This window comes from Protopterus annectens, chromosome 12.part0, assembly GCF_019279795.1.
Source record: "Protopterus annectens isolate FY-2018-M chromosome 12.part0, PAN1.0, whole genome shotgun sequence".
Taxonomy (NCBI): Eukaryota; Metazoa; Chordata; order Ceratodontiformes; family Protopteridae; genus Protopterus; species Protopterus annectens.
Window position 1 is genome coordinate 839,550,345 of NC_056746.1, and position 20,919 is coordinate 839,571,263.

The window sequence follows — 20,919 nt, forward strand, 5'->3', positions numbered from 1 at the left end:
GTACTAGTCAGCATTTTAGGTTGCGCATATGCAGCTGACATGATCACACCTCCGTGCAGTGCTTGGACACGCCCCCTGCACTTGTACACGTTTCCTATGCACGTGGCCGTTACGGCAGCGCACCCTCATTAATATGCATGTGGTGCTGCTGTGCCATCTCTACGCTGCACGGTCAGTGCAAGGCTAATGCCACCCTTGTGCCGAGCTTCAGGAATCCCGGGGATGGTCATTCCTGCAAAAAATTAATGAATTGAAGTATGACGAACAGTACAACATCCTTACAGTAGACGAAAAGGACTTATACACATCAATACCACAAGCATTGGGCATAGAGTGGGTTAGTCAATTATTATGGAAGAAAGGGGCTCCTCAGATTGACATCAGTCTAGTGGAAGAACTTCTAGACATAGTTCTATCCCACAGTTACATTTATTTTAAAGGAAACTATTACCTGCAAAAAAGCGGAGTAGCCATGGGTTCCCCCTGTGGCTCTAGTTTCGTGAATTTGGTTATGAGTTACTGGGAACATCAATTTATACTCAATAAGGAAGGAACAGCCTCAAAAATAATTTATTTTACATGCTATTTGGATGACATCTTTTTACTAATAAAAGGGAAACATGAAGAGGCAAAAAAATCTCATTGATTATTTTAATGAGACTACAGACTTCTTAGAGTTTACATATAATTTTGACCCAAATGAAATAGCATTCTTAGATGTTCAACTTACCAAAAATTATGTTGAAAAGAGATACCAAGCAAAAATTTATAGGAAACCATCTTATTCAAACACATTCTTGCACTATACAAGTGCACACCCTTACCACCAAAAAAGATTGGTGGTAAAGGGCCAATTAATAAGGGCTGCCAGAATGGTGTCTACAGATGAGGACTCCCATAGTGAATGCCAGTTTTTGAAATAATATTCACAAAAAGAGCATACCTGAGTACTTTGACTGACAAACTAATAGAAGAAGTTATGGAGAAAAGAATTAATGGTGTGTGATGGTGCTGCGGTAGCGTTGTCACCTCACAGTAAGATGCTGTCTGGTTCGATTCTCAGCTAGAACGTCTTCTGCGTGGAGACATGCATGAATGGGCATACCTTCATTGAAGGTTGTGCATCAGGGCTGGTAACTCAGCATGTAAAAATCAACTACCAATCATTAGCGGACCGGAGTTTCCGCTGTGGTGACCCCTAACCGGGAAAAGCTGAAAGAAACACCACCACATACCCATTTTGAGTATACAACACCCTACTGGGTTGAATGACTATTCTAAGAATGATAGTCAGGTTGACATGGAAAATCAGGTCCAGGACACAATTATTGGGACAGGTACGAACCAAACTGATTTCACAATGAGCTATATTACAACTTTTAATCTTGATTATCGTCACAAAAAATATACTCATAAAAAACTGGAATATTCTGTTAGACAAACTAATAGTGGATAAATTGGGTACAGAACCAAGATTCATTACTAGGAAGGGTAGAACACTCAAGAATATATTTGAAGGTGAGTGCAGGATCCAATCATATGCAATAGGGATGAAACAATGTGGTAGTTGCCCCTATTGCAAATACATTCATGTAGGTGCCTCACTGCACATAAACAACACACATTTGAGTAGCAGAAGAAAAGTTAATTGCGACTCCAAACTGAACGTATACGTGGCTAAATGTCAAAATTGTGATTCATTCTACGTCAGTAAAACCGAGTGTAGAATGAGAGACCGCATATATGAACATATATATTGTATTAATAAACACAAAGTGGACAATGCTTTAGCAAAGCATATAGAACAATATCCAGAACATGCATTTAAATTCTGGATACTTGATCAAGAGGACAGTAATCCAAGAGTGGGTCCATTCACCTTATTATTAGAAAAGTTGGAATTGCTCTGGAAAATTCGTCTCAATGCTTATAACTTTCCAGGACTGAACAACATGTGTTCTGTCACATGTTGTTTAAAACTGAAAAGTTTAATGAGATGAAATATTGTAGTAACAACATTATAGAAATTATGTTTTACTTATTAATTTTTTACTTGAAAATGTTTATAATGTAAGGTTAGATAAATGAGGAGACTCTTTACATTTTCACACAATTTTTGTATATGATTTTCACCATATTGCTACTGCAATAAATGTATTCACTTGCTTGTTAAATAAGGCAGTTTTAAAGAACAGGAAAATGCATATTATGTTCACAATGCTATTTAACTACTGTTCCTTTAAATTTTAAGATGGAGAGACAGCTGATTTTAATCATGGTTTAACATGACTATTTAAACTTGATTTTTGTAAAAGTATCTGATGAAGTTCAAAGAAGTATTTGGACGAAAAACGCTTCATTAAACTTTGTGGATTCAGTCTTTAGTCAGGTTGCCAGTTGTTTTTGTTTTAATTTCTTATCATGTCTATGATGATCTTTTTCAATGGCCTTACATATGAGGCTGGTAAGACTTATGGGCCTGTAGTTATCTGGATAAGTGTTTGGATCTACTTTGTGCAGGGGAATGACTGTAGGCATCCTCTATTCCTTGGTCACAAAGCCTGACTGAGGGATCTAGATGAAAAGTGATTCAAGTGGAAAAGAGAGATCATGTTTCATGTTATTTATTAAACATTCTGGGTTCTTATCGGGGCCCATCAATGCAGTGTTTTTGGCCTTGGAAAGTGCATTAATGACCTATTCTGTAGTAATGGTTGGGGGGGGGGGTTATATTAAGTGGTATTACCTTTGAAGTATTGTGGAGGGAGTGGGGGAGAAATCTGAGCTGAGCTATGAGCCAAAAGGTTGGCAATGGCCTCCGGTTCAGTGTGTGTGATGCCATTTACAATATGTTCTGTGCATTATTGTGCATTTCCTTTGAGGTTATGAACATAGCTGTAGTGTGGTTGTCCTTTTCCTGAGAAGCAAGTTTTTCTTCAAATTTAACCTTTGAAGAATTAATTAACCCTCTTAGCTGCTTGTTTGGATTGCTCAGGGGCTTTTAGTATGTATAGATTTGTTCCTCCTACGCTTGGCCAAGATTTATTTTCTTCTGTTGTATAACTGATTGATAACGTGATTGCACCAGATATGCCACTTATTTTGCTACTCCAAACCCTGTGTTTTTAAGAGAAACTCTTTTACTTCACAAGGAAATAATAATGGTTCCTAAATTCAAACTACTTTAATTTGATTAATTGTCAGCAAATTATGTCAGAATACAGTAAATGTGACAACTGCTTGAAGGGAATTAGTTTGAGTGCCTATATGGAAGAATTTTAGGGGCAACTTTGTTTTTAGTTTGCTGATAGGGGTTTTCAGCATAACCACTTCAAACTTCTAGGACTGGGATAAACCCCATCTGAAGAGTAATCATGAGAGCAATGAAGAAAGCAAAATGCAGAGCTTAGAGTCAGAAAGAGTTTCCGATTCTTTCACAGCAGCTTGGTGAGCTGCATTGTATGATTTTTTTGGTGGTGTAGAAGACTGTGAGTATACACTGCCCACTGTTAATATTGTTTGGCATATTTACACAGCTATTGCACAATTTTCAGTTTTTAGCTTGGGTTCATTTCTGTCTGCAAGCTTTAACAATTGTTCAGTGTTCGATGTTCGAAATGTACTCAAGGGTTTATAAATGCCAAATCTATGACTATGGCCAAGCAAGCACTGCATATATTGCTTGCACGATGAACCTGGAGGTTTATTACCTGCGCATGCAGTTAGGCCAGTGTCTGTACAACAGAAGCTTCTGGGTGCAGCTGTAGTACAGACCAGTCACAAGAGTGTAGTAAACCACCTCATACCCACGTTGAAGGACCAGCCACTGTGGTAAACATTGACAGTACACCAGCACCCCTAGTAGTCAGTGAGGACGCACAGGTATATTATGTTGATATAATCTACTGCAGCAGATATATATGTAGATAGATAGATAGATATGGGTGTATTTGTATACATGGAATATCACTAACATGCTCAACATTGATGTCTTTACATTGAAAAGCAAATACACATGTGCTGAGAAACAGCCTTGATGCATGAAAAAACAAAAGCACAAACAAAAACATCAATTTTTGCAGGGGATAAGCCCCCTGTACCCTATCACCCCACCCTAATTATGTATGCTAACTCAAAGATAACATAAACACAGAGTAATTCCCCAACTCCAGGCATTGTTCTATCTTGGACATCTGTCGACCAGCTGTTTAGTCAATTATAAATGGTCAGTTAAACAGCTGTCAGCCAAACACACATTTGACCAATGGGGTGGAACCCATACATATACATATACATATACATATACATATACATATACGTATACATATACGTATACATATACATATACATATACATATATACATATATACAGAGAGAGGGAGAGACAGAAATGTAAAATAGAAAGGACAGTACCAGTGATGGCTGAAGGTGGAGTAGAAATTATACTATACCAACAGAATCCACAGAAATGGCTAGAATAAAGTGTAAAGGGAGTTATAGAACAAACCAATTATGGGAAAAGCAGAGCAGGCAAGGTGGTATGACAATACATGAATGTAGAGGAATGTGAAACCTAGGCAGGAGATGTGGGATACAACAAAATAACATGCTGTACCAACCTGCACCAGTCCTGACAACATCACAGTGTCAGCTGTATTATACATTAAAAAAGTAATATGTGATGCCCTGAAAAGAGCCAATCCATCAATTCAGTCCACATACCATTATTTCCACAGTTTACTGGCAAGGAGAAGCACTGTAACAGAATGAAAGGGGCCAAGAAGCACACACATCACTGAAATGTAGCACATGTGCAGACTAATGGCAAGAAAAGCATTATAGGCCTCAAGTGAACTGAGCCCATGAATTTACCCATGAATGTTGCCATAGATGTTTATTAGTAAAGTGAACCACTGCAGCAGTCTTACTAAGAGGGCTCATAAGGCATACACATATCAGGGAAATGTAGCACATGTGCAGACTGATGGCAAGAAAAGAACGATAGGCCCCAAGGAAAATGAACCCCAGACTTTCTCAATGAATGATTCCATAAGTAGTCCATTAGGAAGGTGTACTCAAAGGGAAAGATGTTATAAAATATACACATATCAGGGAAATGTAGCACATGTGCAGACCGATGGCAAGAAAACAAAAATAAGCCTCAAGGGAAATTAACTCACAAATTCTCACTGAGTGATTCCACAGTAGTCTATTAGGAAGGTGTACTCAAAGAGGAAGATGTGCTGGTTCATTTTCTGGAATTCTTTTTTATTGTTGGTCAAAGAGAAAGATGTCATAAAGCACATGTATCAGAGAAATGTAGCACATGAACAGACTGAAATCCAAACAGTTATAAAACAACATTCATCCCCCTCAGGGGCTTTGAAAACCCCAACCATTGCACTGACATAATAAGAATAATTGCACAAGTACACTGAGCCATCAACGGAGTTTGAATAATGGCAGTACCTGTACTTTACTTCAGATTGGTATATACAGAAACACTTAGCTCACTTGTGCAACGTATTAGCACGTGAGACACATTTCATGGGAATAAAACATGTGAAAGGTTTGAGTCCATTAATGTGTATTTTTGTTGCCTTGCTTTCACATGTTTTAATCCCATGAAATATCTTTTTCAGTCACCTTTTTCATAAGTGCTTCCTCGGCATGCCTTGCTAATGCTATGGTCTAGAGAGTGTTAGTGTCATAGGCAGGAGTTTAAATCCATTTAGGTGTATGTTTTGTTGTGCTGCTGTCGTGCACCATTCCCCTGAAATATTTTTTTATTCAGCTTCTCTATGAGTGCCTAGGTCACCTGTCACTGATATTCTGTAGACCAGTGCATTAGCAAGTGAAGACACATAAGAACTTATAATGATAGGGTCCGAAAACACACATTTCAGAGAAATGTTTGAACACTGTTGAAGACTGAAAACTGAACACTGGAAAAACAACACATCAACTATCAGGGGATTAAAACCCTTGTGTCAGCATACTGACTAAGCCATGGAAGCTGTCACATAATTGTACCACACTGACCTTACTTCATATTTGCATGGTAGACTATTAGTGCATGATGCAGATTGTTTTGCAGAGTGCTACAAGGTAGACCTCCAGGGATTTGAACACATGACAGCTTGATAGTTTCTGGACTAGTGCGCTGTCGAAGTCACATAAGAATTTACAGTGAAAGACTCAGGAAAACACATCACGCATATCAGTAGAATGTTAGAACACTATGGAAGACTGAAAAATGAACATTAGTAAGCAGCGTACAACAATCAGAGGATCAAACCCTTCCTCCTAGTGTACTGACAATGTACACACCACTGCCAAACTGTTCCATATAATGTACCATGTTTACCCTTAATCCATATATACATTGTAAGTGATTAGTGCATGGTATAGACTTTTTGTTAGACTGCTGCAGGGTAGACCTCCATGGATATGAACCCCTGCTTGCCTAACTGATATTTTGTAGGTCAGTGCATTAACAAGCGAAGCCACAGAAAAACTTAGAGTGCAGGTGTCAGAAAATACACATTTCAAGGGAATTTTAGAATGGTGTGGAAGACTGAAAAATTAACAGTGGATGCTAAATTGTAAAACCAGCCATTCACTTAATTTTACTGTGGGTATGTGAGCATTCTGTTTATTTTTGGACCATGTTGGAGGTTGGAAATGGAAATATAGATCTGAGATTAAAAGGGGAATGACATACAGGATAGCACCGAATTTAATAAGGAATGAACTGAATGGAGGTGGGTTAGGAACATATCTCACAATGTCTTAACAATGCTAGAGGACTCCTGTTTTGTAGTTTTATTATACAGTGCCAAATGCCATAATGGAATGTACATATGGATGATATGAATGTTTAATTTCAGGATTAAGGAACACCTGATTAGCAAGACTAGATTATTACATTTGTACGGCTTTGAAGCCATCCTTGACTCACTAACATTCTCCAAAACAAAGCATTAGCTGCGTATGCTACATAATTATACATAGAGAAGGTGTCAGTAAAACATGTGACGGTAATGGAACATAGGATAACAATAAAATCAAAATACACCTGACTATACTTGAACCCATGTTTGTGCTTTTTACATTCTTTGAACCAGAGCATTAGCCAAGTAAGCCACTAAAGCACTCTGAGGAAAGGTGTTAAAAATAAAAGAAAAGATAGCAGGGGAATGGCATACCATTGTATGATAAAAATGTAATATTGTTAAACAACATCCCACCATCAGAGGATTAGAGCCCTGTCCCTATTGCACTGAGAATGAACTCATCAAATCATGAATAGAGGCTTTCACAGCAAAAGCATTAACTTTACTGCATTTCATTATTGCCTGTTGACTCACACCTACATTAAGCTAATTTGCACAACTGATGACAAGCTCTTAAAGCATTCAGAGGGTTTTTCTTCATTTTTGTTGTATAATAGAACGTATAATTTCCCTCTGGTCATATATGACCAGTGGCATTGCTCTTTGCCAACTGTCTGGCAATGCATAACCACAGAAAATAGTTTTATTATAATTTTGGGCATATGTGTGGTATGTTTATCTATTATTTTTACCAGATTAAAGGTTGAAGTAAGAGTATAGGACAGAAATGAAAAGGGGAAGCAAGCATAGATTAGAACACAACACGAGAAAATCTGGAATGAGCAGGATGGATGTGGTAACAGGAGCCAAACCTCTTAAACTCTTAATTCAATAATAATGGGTGAATTGCAATAAGAGTTGTAATGATTTAATGGCAGACATCCTCAAAGTTGTGTCAGAATTCCATACATTTTATGATGAACAATTACAGCCAATCATTCTGTACATTAATTAAAGATCTGTGAAGTTGATAGGTATGGATGGGAGTATTGTTTTGTGGGATAGATGGCCTTTTTATTTATTTATTTTTATTAGGAAGGGACCATTGTGGAAGGAACTCAGGGATGTAAGAAGTTGGTAAGAGAGAGTGGATAGGTCACAGGGGAAAACAGACATGACTGACAGGGTGTGAGGTATCAGACTTGAGGGAGGCAGAGCACAGTGATGAAGGAGGCATCAGACAAACAGAGGGCAGACAACAGCAAGGGGAGGTTTGTTTGAAATAAAGGAGTGGTTATACACACAAAAGGGAGAACACTGACTTTGGAGATAGCATTGGGTATTTATAGATGCAAATCTGGTCAGGTTTGGCACAGTGGGAAATTACTTCTCACCCTAGGACCTATCACTACTGGGTCCTGCCTCAGAAGGTGGAGTCAGCACTGGGACATTGAAAAGGGCAAATCTGTGCACACAGCATACCTCAACTTGGCAAAGGCCTTTGACACAGTCCCACATTCAGGCATTACCAATAAACTTAGCAAACTGAATGTAAACCCCTTTGTTGTAAGATGGGTTGCCATTTGGCTCACAAACCAGTCACACACTATCAATGAGGGTCATTCCACATTAGCCAGCAGATCTGTCACCAGAAGGGTGTCACAAGGGTTAGTACTGCCCCCCCTACTTTCTGGTATATACTTCTCAGAAGTTCAGGCCAAAACTAAGGGGCTGTAGGTGACCAAAAGTCTGTGGACAACTGCAAATTGGGTGCAATTAATAAATCCCCAAATTATGTCAGTATACTTCAAGTGGGTCTTATATGTCTTAGGGTGTTCATATCACGGAGAACTTATCCTGGTGAGTCCATGGATCAAGCACAGTCAAAAAAGCTCAGCAATGCTTTCACTTTCTAAGGAAACTTAGGAAAGCAAAATTACCAAGCTCCATACTTCAGACCTTTTATAGAGGCACCATTGAATGTGTCCTGACCAACAGCATTGCAGTCTGGTATGGGAGCTGTAAGAATCAGGATCAGAAGGCTCTCAAGAGAGTTGTAAGGTCAGCAGCAAGAATCACTGGCACCTCCCTCACACCTCTGGAAGATCTGCACACATGCAGGTGCATCGACAGTGCCAAAATGACTTCCAGCGATCCAACACATCCTACCAATGGTCTCTACACTAGTCTCTCCTCAGGCAGGAGATACAGAAGCCTGCATTGTAAGACCACCAGACTACAAAACAGCTTCTTTCTGCTATCCATTAGACTGTTGAACTCTTGGGAAAAATGAACCATGATATCTGTTACATAACTAGCCTATCAAGGGGCTTATTTTATGGATGTGCAATAACTAAGTGCAATACTAAGGTAGCTCACCTACACACTGAAGGACTGTAAAGTGCAATATACCAACTGTGCAATAATTCAGTCTAATCATAGATATGCAGCTATTGTTTCAATTTTACTTTGACAATATTACCATCATATTGTTCCTTGTCTTCTTTGTCTCCTGTTCTGGGATGGGTGTGGGTCACTGTTGTCCTACTTTACTTGCAAATTGATAATGTGATGCCTGTGCCCTGCCTCATCAGTCAAGGAGCCTCAATCCTCACCACTAACACCAGTGAGGGGCATCCCATATAGGAGGAAAGGATAACAAATACACACAGTAAAGTGCAATTTCCCTTAAGAGCACACATAGATCACAGTCAGTCTGGGGCTGGTCGCACCCTTGCTCTCCAGGTCCCCAATAAGACTCCCCACTGGCACAGCTATAGGCTCCAGATCTCAGCCTAGTGGGCAAGCTAAAACATCCAGCACCCTCTCTGTCCAACCAGTGCTTCATGTCCCAGCCCAAGTAGCTGACACACACACACACACACACACACACACACACACACACACACACACACACACACACACACACACACACACACACACACACACACACACACACACACACACACACACTCACTTTGAGAAGAGTTTATACAACCACATAGACACTCCTGGGGAAGTTCTCCAGCTGTGCCCCCTTTTCCCAGACTATATGGTAGTACCAACTGCCACCACCCACTAATATTTATCAGCTACTCAAAGGCCATTAAAAGGGTGACCAATTATTACTGTGCAATATTATTATCCAATTGGTAGTATAGCTAAGGGCTAAACTATTTGACTGGCTTTGTACAATTTTACCAAAGGCATGCAAGTACTCTAAAGAGCTTAAATTATCTCTACAAAACAGCCACAGATGAAAGAGTTTAAAATATTTAATAACAAATAGTCAAAACACAAGACAATACTTTTTGCTACACAGTGCTAGTCAAGAGTTCAGAGATCACAGATAAATACTTAAAATAATTCAGTAGTACAGTTCCGACATCACAGAAAAACACTTAGTCTAATCTTTCTAGTTTCTTGCTATTTCTAACAGAAAACACAAGTCTAAGATAAAATTACATATAGAGTAAGACAGTGCTGGTGGATGGTCAAGACAAAAATGCTTGATGCTTTCTGATTCTCTCTGTTTTAAAATCACATTCCTGGTTCACATTACATCATTCTTCACACTTTCCTGGGTTCCCAGGCTATCAGAAACTACATTTACATTCTTCACCTCTGGCCTTAAAACAATAGGCAGGATACCTCAGTCTAGACTTACTGGCTTCAAATTTTAACATCAAAGGGTCACAACATGCTTTACTTGGTCAGTAGAGTGCACTATTGTTAAATTTCTTCCAGTTTCACATGTAACACTATTTTTACCATTTAAGACAACAAGCCTGTGGTTTACATTAATATTTACAGATGACAGAATTATTTCCAAAATTCTATCTGGCTAGGCTGGCTGCCTTCATCTATCTTCACCCAGTCTTCACAGATAGTTATTACATTTCTACTGTGATATGTTATTCATTTTTCTCTGTCTATATGTGCAACTGTCTCCTGCATTGGGAATGAAGCATTGTAATTTTGTTTAGCTACACTGCTGTGTAGTTCTGAATGACAGTAAAGTTTTCTTTGACTTTGTCTTTGACTTTATGACAATAAAGTTTTCTTTGACTTTATGCAGACCAACAACTGGTGTCTTAGTCACAGTCTCAAACTGAATACAAATAAATGCATCATCATTCCCATCGGTAAAAACAATATGCCATCACACTTTGAAATTAACAACAATACCCTATGTACCTAGGAAGTGGTAAGAGATCTGGGATCACAAGTAAACTGTGACCTTAACTTTGACCACCATGTGTCTACTGTAGTAAGGAAGGCTTTCTATGTAGCATACTTGATTAGCAAAGGAGGTTATAACCCCTCTATACTCAACACTACTCAGGCCCATAATTGAGTATAATTCCCCTTTCGACATGTACTGTACAAAGCACTTGCAGCAACTGGAGAGACCTCAGAGATTTCTAAGAAGATCAAGGGACTCCAGCACATGCCTTACACAGACCGACTATAGTCCCTGTCACTATACTCAGTAGCATATAGACTTCTTTGGGGAGACTTATGCCTGGCTTACAGAGCAAACTCTGACCCAAACCTAATGAATTTGCTGCACATCTGTAAATCAAACAGGACTAGAGCTACCCATTTCAGGGACCTGAATATGACATGCGACTTGAATAGGAAATGCTGGAAGAACAGATTTGTCTCCCAGCAACTGCCGTGTCTTTGGAATAGGCTACTAATTCATGTGAAGCAGAGCATCTCTATGACACTGTTCAAAAGGAACCAGGACAAGTGGATGAGAACTGTAAATTCTTACTGGAGATAGTGCCCACAACCTTCCTGGACATAGACAGTCATTAATAAATACAATCCTGGGTATTGACTAGAGTATCTATGGTATTACATTGGGATGAAATGGCTAGGCTTGAAGTGACCTCCGGGTCAATAGCCTAGTAAACTCCTATGATCCTATGTGACTCAACAAGTCACTGGAGCATGGTCCCTGTAAGGCCAATGAGGGAATTGAACCTCCTGTCCACTATTTCCCCCACATACTCTGCCAGATCCTGAGAGATGACAAAAGTGTCATGTTCACTTGCACTGTTACCATCAGGTACCAGTGTGCTACCCTCCAGTGCATGGCTTCCTGGTACAGGTGGTGTGTGTAGGATAGGATGTGTGGAGGCAAATCTGGCAGGCTGAGACCCTGATGTACTGGGGCCTCTGGTGGTAGCACAACTGAAACTGTCACCTGTTGGGGGGGGAACAAAAGGCTGTGCGTGTATGCTTGGTACAGGTCGCTGTGCTGCTGCATATAATAGTAAAAGAAATGAATAGCAATAAAAAATGTATAAAAGAGAAAGGTTAACAGCAAAGAGGGTGGGAGAAGAGACATACAAAACTATGCAATCCTATTCTGCATTGTGTTCATACTCATAATATAGTAAAGGAAATAAGCTTTTAGTATTAGGACTTAAACAGTTATGTTTTCAGACTTTTTGTCCATCCAATTATCTTTGGGGGTTTGGGGGCCTATGCCAAAAGTCATCATCACATGCAGTCTGACATGACAGCATGATAACTGTAGAAGAAATGTGTCAGGACAGCATATCTGTGCTAGTGTCCAGTGGTGCTATTGCAGCTTTCTCAATAATATAACTGGAGAAATATGCTGCACATATACATTGGATGTGTACTGTATATTATGAAGTACACAGCCACTTACTAATTATGGCTAAGACATATATGGACCTTGTAGTGGTGCATTGATATTACCAGAATTACACATATGAAATTATGCCATGACAACAGCATACTTTTTTGGGGGGGGGAGGAGGACTGAACCAACACCTCTCCTAATAATGTTAGTGCATGTAGATTTAATATGACAAGTCAATTCTTCATGGTTTAATTTCTTCAAATCTTTTGGGTTTATAATACTATGATGGGAATGGACTCCATTCCTTAGTCAAAGTAAGATTAAAGGTTGTGAAATTAGTATTGTTTCAATCTTTGATGTTAGCCAAAAGTGCTCTTCACAGCACCCACAATGTGCCCAGAACTGACTCCTTCTACAATTCATATGGTGTTACATATATCAGTAGCATATCTAAATATGACTGTAATTTTTTTTTATGAAACCCATTGCTCCTACTACTATTGGAAATGTCTGGATATCCTTCTTCCATATTGCCCTCCTTTCTGCCTGCAAATCCTGATATTTTATGAATTTGTGTCTCTCTATACATAAGACACTGTCATCACTGGGTGTAGCAATTTCAATGATCAATGTTATGTTAGTCTTCTTTTCAAGGACTACTACATCTATTTTTTGAATTGTTGATAATGGAAGATCCCATGTGATAACCACAACAAAAAACAAAAACAAAAGGGTGACCAGCTCACTAACCTCAACTAATAACCACAATAAAAGCAAGTTGAACATAGTCCTAAACAGAAACAAAAATCAAAAACCTCAAAGGGTGTATGAAATAAAAAAATTGAAATAGCCACTAATTAAACTAGTTAAGCGCTTTTGCCCGCTCTTCATCAGAAGTAATAAAAAACATTAAACATGCTTAAGTACATCTCTCAATAAAACATGTGACTAACAAGCTTCCAATAAATTTAATTTGTGCAATAAATATTTTTAATTCACATTAAAAAACTTTTTAAAACACTTTTGAGACATTAAAATACTTTCATATTAGTATGAAACCACAAAAGATGTGCAAACATCATGTATAGGGTACAACTATTATAATTTGGCAGTCCGCAATTTTAATACACTACTTAGTGAGATGGCATCATTCAGACCTGGATGTGCACCAGCATTTAAATGAATCTGCCATAATTCTCTGTACTCTAAGTTTCCGTGGTCCTCCTTTAGAGTTCAATGGAACTTTTTCCAGAATAAAAAAGTAACATTTCTTGTTGTCTAAACATGTTAATTTATGCTTATGAAGTACATTATTGTTGTTACAATTAGTGATATCATAATAATGTTCATAGATCCTCCTTTTCAAAGGTCACTCAGTCTTACCCACATAATAAGAATAGCAGAAGTTGTAAAAAGTCAATTAAATCACCCCAGACACATTTCAATCACAGTGAATTTTTAGTTTAAATACATCACTATTTAAGTTTTAAATTCTGTCCTCCATAAAGGTATCTACACTGAGCACAGGCACCACATTTTCTCATACTACTACTTAGAAATAGAAATACACATAATCTGACCTTTAACCAACCCTTTCTTTTGAAACTTGGGGTGGTTACTTGAAAAGTGCAAAAAAATGTTTGAATAGGTTGGTTTCCTGTATAATCTAGATTGAAAATTCTTATTTTAAAATCATTCATAATAAGCACATCCAAGTAATTAATAGCTTCCTGTGAGTATGAAAAAGTAAACCTTAAAAAAATCTGTACTTTAATTCAAAAAGCAATAAATTCATTTCACTGTACAGGGTTTCTACTCCAAATGAGGAACATATCACCAACAAATCACAAATAAAAAACAACATATTGCATAAGACCTGGCTTAAAAATCAAATTTTGTTTCCTTTGGCTTAAAGCTATGTTGGCATACAATGGGGCACAAGCTATGCCCATAGCTGCACCAGTTGTTTGTTTATAATATTTCTCTTCGAAAAAAAATGAAGTTATTATCCAAAATAACTTCCATCAAATCTCCCAACTTAATAGTTTCATGGTTGGTTAAAAAAAACACTTGCGTAACACGTATCTCTTAACCAACTAATGCTGGTTGAATATGGGATACATGAAAACAAATCAACCATATCAACCATAACCAATAAGATATCATCATTATAATATTCAATTTTAATATTTCTCAAAAAGTCTCAAAAGTCCTACAAAATATAGGGAAATTGGTTGCGAAACCATTTAAACTTAACATCAATAAACACCACTAATTAATGAGTTTTAGATCCTCCAGCGGCACTATGGCACATAGAGGGGGATTCCACACATCTTTGTGTATTTTGGGGATACCAAAAATAGTGGGTATTATTGAATGTTCTACTTTCAAAAAATTGTACAATTTAAAATCAATCATATCCCGGTCCAATAAATCCTGTAATAACATATCAGTCTTACAATAAGCAATATCCACTTTGTTTTTCAAAACCCTGTTGTATTGGACTTCGTTGTTCAAAATGTCATACATCCTTGATGAATAATCTGTTGAGTTCATAAGTACTATCCCACCACCCTTATCTGTCTTCATTGTTCTAATATCTTTATTATTGATCATTTCTTTCAAAACATTAATTTCCTCTCTAGATAAATTACAATTCATTCCATACTATTGTTGAAGTAGTTTTCTTATATCCCTTTCACAAAAAAATTAAAAGAACTGTAATGTAGGGTATAAGGATGGATTAAATTACTTTTCCTAGTGAACTCTCCAATAGGTCCTTGTATCGAATTTGAATCTTGAAATAAGTTCAAGTTTAGCTTCCTGACATATTTTAAGGTCCACTAAAATCTCACTAATATGTATTTTAGCATTAGGGATGAAAATAAACCCCTTACTAGTTTATGTGATATAAACCTCATCTTCCTCTATAATGCTTTATGACTCATGTTTTCAATGTTTTTCAGCTACTTCAATATTGTAATGTTTGCACAATCCCCAGTGCAACAGTCTTGCCACATTATTATGCCTTTCAGTAGACAGGCCCTCTGCCATTAGAGTATCACACCCAGCAGCAAGATATACAACTGGTTCTAGTTCTATTTTACAAAACCTGCATTTGTCTTTCTTCCACATGTTCAATGGACTTTGTAAAAATACTGTGTACATAGTCCATTATCCTGGGCTGCTAATATTAACAATTCATCTTCTGGTTTAAATGCACCTCTCCTTAACCATTCCTGCACCAAATTCTGATCGACATGAGGTTGTTCCAGGAGTTTTCTGTACTTACAACTATATTTATGCAGTTTACACATTTCTTGCCTTCTAGTCTGATCCTTCTCCTTTTATTTATATTCTTTCTTTTGTTTTTTTGGCACATTCAGATGAGGTCAGCAGATATGCATGCAGTTGTATGATCGCAGATCTATACATACCTCCTTCAGAATGATGGCTATATAATCTTGGTATAAACTGATTTTTATATATCATTTGATAAGTGTGAATAATTTTTCTTGCTTTCTTTTCCAAATGATCCAATACCTTTTGGGGCCAGTCAATCACCTCAAAATTGTAATTTAGAACAAGAACAGCAAATTGGTTCATAGCTTGAATTTTGTTCCTAGATGCCAGGGTTGTTTTCAATATTAATTTTAGTCACCTAAAATATTCTTTACTGAGTTTTTTTCACATTTGTACAAAGTACTTTCAGTGCTCAAAATGCTGTTTTCAACATTTTCAAGTTTAAAGGTGCTGTATATGAAAGTCAGACGTATGCAGATATGTTATAAAGACTTAGGAGAAAAGCAACAGCTAAAACTGCCATTACACTTGAGAACCTATTATTATCTGCAAGCAAGGTAGACATCTCTGAGTGTCAGGCTAAGAAAAGTAAATACAGTATAACAAGGAATGTTTATACAGTTCAGATTATCAGTATGGACATAAGACAAGAAGAGAATGTAGTCACAAACAGATTCATTTTGTTATATACTTATTTATTTAAATTTGTTTACCAGGGTAGTGCATAGATCCAAATGGACCAATTTTAGACTAGCCTGGTGGTTACAACACAAAGTATGGTACATAGCAAGACAAAAGAGAAAATAACACTGTAGTAATAGTGACAGAGTAACAGTAATGTGTTGAAATGCACATATTGAAGAACTGAGGTTATACCATCCCATTAGATTATTCAGTCCATGGTATAGCAGCATTATACTTTGTACAAGGAAATGTTTACAAGCAGTAAGCACAAAAAAAGTTGTTTGCTTAAAACACAATAGGCTGTAGCTATAGAATTTGAATGAAAACCTACAGTGTAAGATGGTGTACTAGTGGAAGCGAAGAGTGTCAAATAGTAAAAATACATATAAAATACTTAAAGCATTTGGAATAAAGGTGGCAGGTGAAAATTAGAGTTATAGAGAAAGTGGCCACGTGCTATGTTAGTGGAGTATGATCATAGTTTAAAAGAAATATTAGAATTAATTAAGAAAGAAAATGTCAAATAATACTTTCAGTTTTATTTCATGTGCTACACACACACACACACACACACACACACACACACACACACACTGGAGATCGATTGGCAAGTGGTAAAATGTATAATTTATTTTCCAAACTTTAGGGACAATGAATGAAAGTCTATGGTCTGGGAAATGTAATTTATTTCGGGGGGGGGGTATAAAGTAAGCCTCAAATGGTAGAGATAGCTAAGAAGGTAGTAGGAGGACCTACAGTTAGTGATAGAGGGAAATAATTCTAATTCAAAAAACTGTGAAGGAGCCTAGTAAAAACAATGCTGTCTCTTTCTACTGGCAGCCATTTAGCTTTAGTAAAGATGTAGCAGTACTATTCCCTCCCTGCAGATCTGTTCAGACACACTTTGCTAAACAGTTTTTTTTTTCTTAAAAGCTGTGTTTATTATTGGCAGCCCATATTCAAGCTAAATTCATATAAAATAATGTCTTTAGATTCTGTGTAAAATGTCATCCAGTCACTGAAGAGTGTGCAGAATCAGATAAAATGTCATTTCAAAAATACATAACCATTTTGCAAGACTTTTAATGTATGTATGTTATGCATCTAGGTTGCTTAGCTGGGTTGGGGGATGTGTTCAGAAAATATCCACTGACCGGCTCCAAGTGTTAAACATAAACAAAACACATACACACACACACACACACACACACACACACACACACACACACACACACACACACACACACACACACACACACACAACTATTGGTGAATAAAAAACAGGCACCTTAACCTAAATAATTTAAACATTTATTTAGAGCTTTAATCCTAATATATACAACCAAACAACATACATTTTATACCCTATTTAATCACATGACCAAAGTCATGAGAAACATTAAAAATTAATTTCTCAAAGGTCTCAGCTTTAAAAAAATATATAATAATTTGAACATTTAGTCTAAGGAAATTACTAGTCAATTTAAGTTGCCAGTGTAATTAATTTTCTTTTAAAATGGTGCATATGTCAGCATATACCATAAACTTACTTGCATAATTAAAATGTTTCTTTACTACCATAGCAGTCTTATTAAGCCATGGTGGTGCAGCGGTAGCATTGTCGCCTCCCAGCAAGAGGTTCTCCTGTTCGATTCTCAGCTGGAGCACCTTCTGTGTGGAGTCTGCATGTCTTCCCCGTGGTCGAGTGGTGTTCGAACGACATGCGTGAATGGGTGTGCCTTCGTTGAAGGTTGGGCGTCGGGCTGGCACCTTGGCACCATAAAAATCAACTGCCAATCACTAGCGGACTGGAGTTCTGCTGTGGCAACCCCTAACAGGGAAAATCCAAAAGTAAAACAACAACTTCCAATTCAAATATCATCTATGTCGTTTTGTAATATGTGAAATGTAACTTGCAATTATTGTGGAGCTTTTCTCTCCAGGCCTCCACTGAAAACGGGCTCTTCTTGGCCCAGTGGACTTCCCTGGTCATCAAACTTAAATAAATAAATAAAATAAATAATTATAATTTGCAAAGTAATTCTCAAAAAGTTTTTGATAGTTTTACACGTAGCACTTCTTCTGTATCTTATTATCATCACAAAGAATAACAACATTATTATGCAACATTATAAGGTTGTAATTGGTATATTAACTTCCTCGGAAATAGATTGAACAAAATATGGAGCATAACCTCTTTCTAACAACATATCTTTCAGGTCCTCTAGTTTAATTTTAAATAAACTGTCATCCCTGGCTTATTTAGAAAGTCTTGTCATTTGACCTTTAATGACATTCCACTTCATATAAATAGGCTGATGATTAGGACCATACAGGTAAGAATTTGTAAATGTTCTTTCCTAAACACTTCAGTAGTTAGAATTACAGTCTTAATACTTATCAAAACATCTAAAAATGAAATCAAATAGTTAGCAATTTTATGTGTAAAAGACAAAAAAAAAAGACTTCAGCCTTAGTCCATGATTTCAGGATAATCTGAAACTGACTGACATCATTACCTTTCCACATAAAAAAATGATTATCAATAAAACAACCATAAAAGCAATTTTGGTGTAACCTAGTTGTTGTTGTTTCTTTTGGCTTTTCCTGGTTAGGAGTCGCCACAGCGGAACTCCGGTCCGCTAATGATTGGTAGTTGATTTTTACATGCCGAGTTACCAGCTCTGACGCACAACCTCCAACGAAGGTACGCCCATTCACGCATGTCTACACGCAGAAGACGCTCTAGCTGAGAATCGAACCGGACAGCGTCTTACTATGGTGAATAAAAAACAGGCACCTCAACCTAAATAATTTAAACATTTATTTAGAGCTTTAATCCTAATATATACAACCAAACAACATACATTTTATACCCTATTTAATCACATGACTAAAGTCATGAGAAACATTAAAATTTAATCTCTCAAAGGTCTCAGCTTTAAAAAAATATATAATAATTTGAACATTTAGTCTAGGGAAATTGTTACTAGTCAATTTAAGTTGCCAGTGTAATTATTTTTCTTTTAAAATGGTGCATATGTCAGCATATACCGTAAACTTACTTGCATAATTAAAATTTTTCTTTACTACCATAGCAGTCTTATTAAGCCATGGTGGTGCAGCGGTAGCATTGTCGCCTCACAGCAAGATGTTCTCCTGTTCGATTCTCGGCTGGAGCACCTTCTGTGTGGAGTCTGCATGTCCTCCCCGTGGTCGAGTGGTGTTCGAACGACATGCGTGAATGGGTGTGCCTTCGTTGAAGGTTGGGCGTCGGGCTGGCACCTTGGCACCATAAAAATCGACTGCCAATCACTAGCGGACCGGAGTTCTGCTGTGGCGACCCCTAACAGGGAAAAGCCAAAAGAAAAACAACAACTTCCATAGCAGTCTTGTAATTTTCCATGTTTATTAAATGGCCTTCAGGAATATAATTACAATAATTAACACTTATCACATTTAAACATACCCTTTGACTGATTGTGAACTACTTGCTATGTACACATATTGTGTTTCCAATATTGATTTGAAACTCTTCACCTTTTTCTTTACAAAATAAGGCTCTACTACTATTTCTCCAATTAATTCACTTACTAGCTATATATTTTGAAATGTTAAACCTACAACTGAGTTTATAAAAATATTCACTTTATGTAAATGTTGAAATTTCTGTATTGAATTATGTCTTTTCATTTTTGTAACATTGTGACAAGCCAATTCAAATATCATCTATGTCTTTTTGTAATATGTGAAATGTAACTTGCAATTATTGTGGAGCTTTTCTCTCCAGGCCTCCACTGAAAACGGGCTCTTCTTGGCCCAGTGGACTTCCCTGGTCATCAAACTTAAATAAATAAATAAAATAAATAATTATAATTTGCAAAGTAATTCTCAAAAAGTTTTTGATAGTTTTACACGTAGCACTTCTTCTGTATCTTATTGTCATCACAAAGAATAACAACATTATTATGCAACATTATAAGGTTGTAATTGGTATATTAACTTCCTCGGAAATAGATTGAACAAAATATGGAGCATAACCTCTTTCTAACAACATATCTTTCAGGTCCTCTAGTTTAATTTTAAATAAACTGTCATCCCTGGCTTATTTAGAAAGTCTTGTCATTTGACCTTTAATGACATTCCACTTCATATAAATAGGCTGATGATTAGGACCATACAGGTAAGAATTTGTAAATGTTCTTTCCTAAACACTTCAGTAGTTAGAATTATAGTCTTAATACTTATCAAAACATCTAAAAATGAAATCAAATAGTTAGCAATTTTATGTGTAAAAGACAAAAAAAAAGACTTCAGCCTTAGTCCATGATTTCAGGATAATCTGAAACTGACTGACATCATTACCTTTCCACATTAAAAAAATGATTATCAATAAAACAACCATAAAAGCAATTTTGGTGTAACCTAGTTGTTGTTGTTTCTTTCGGCTTTTCCTGGTTAGGGGTCGCTACA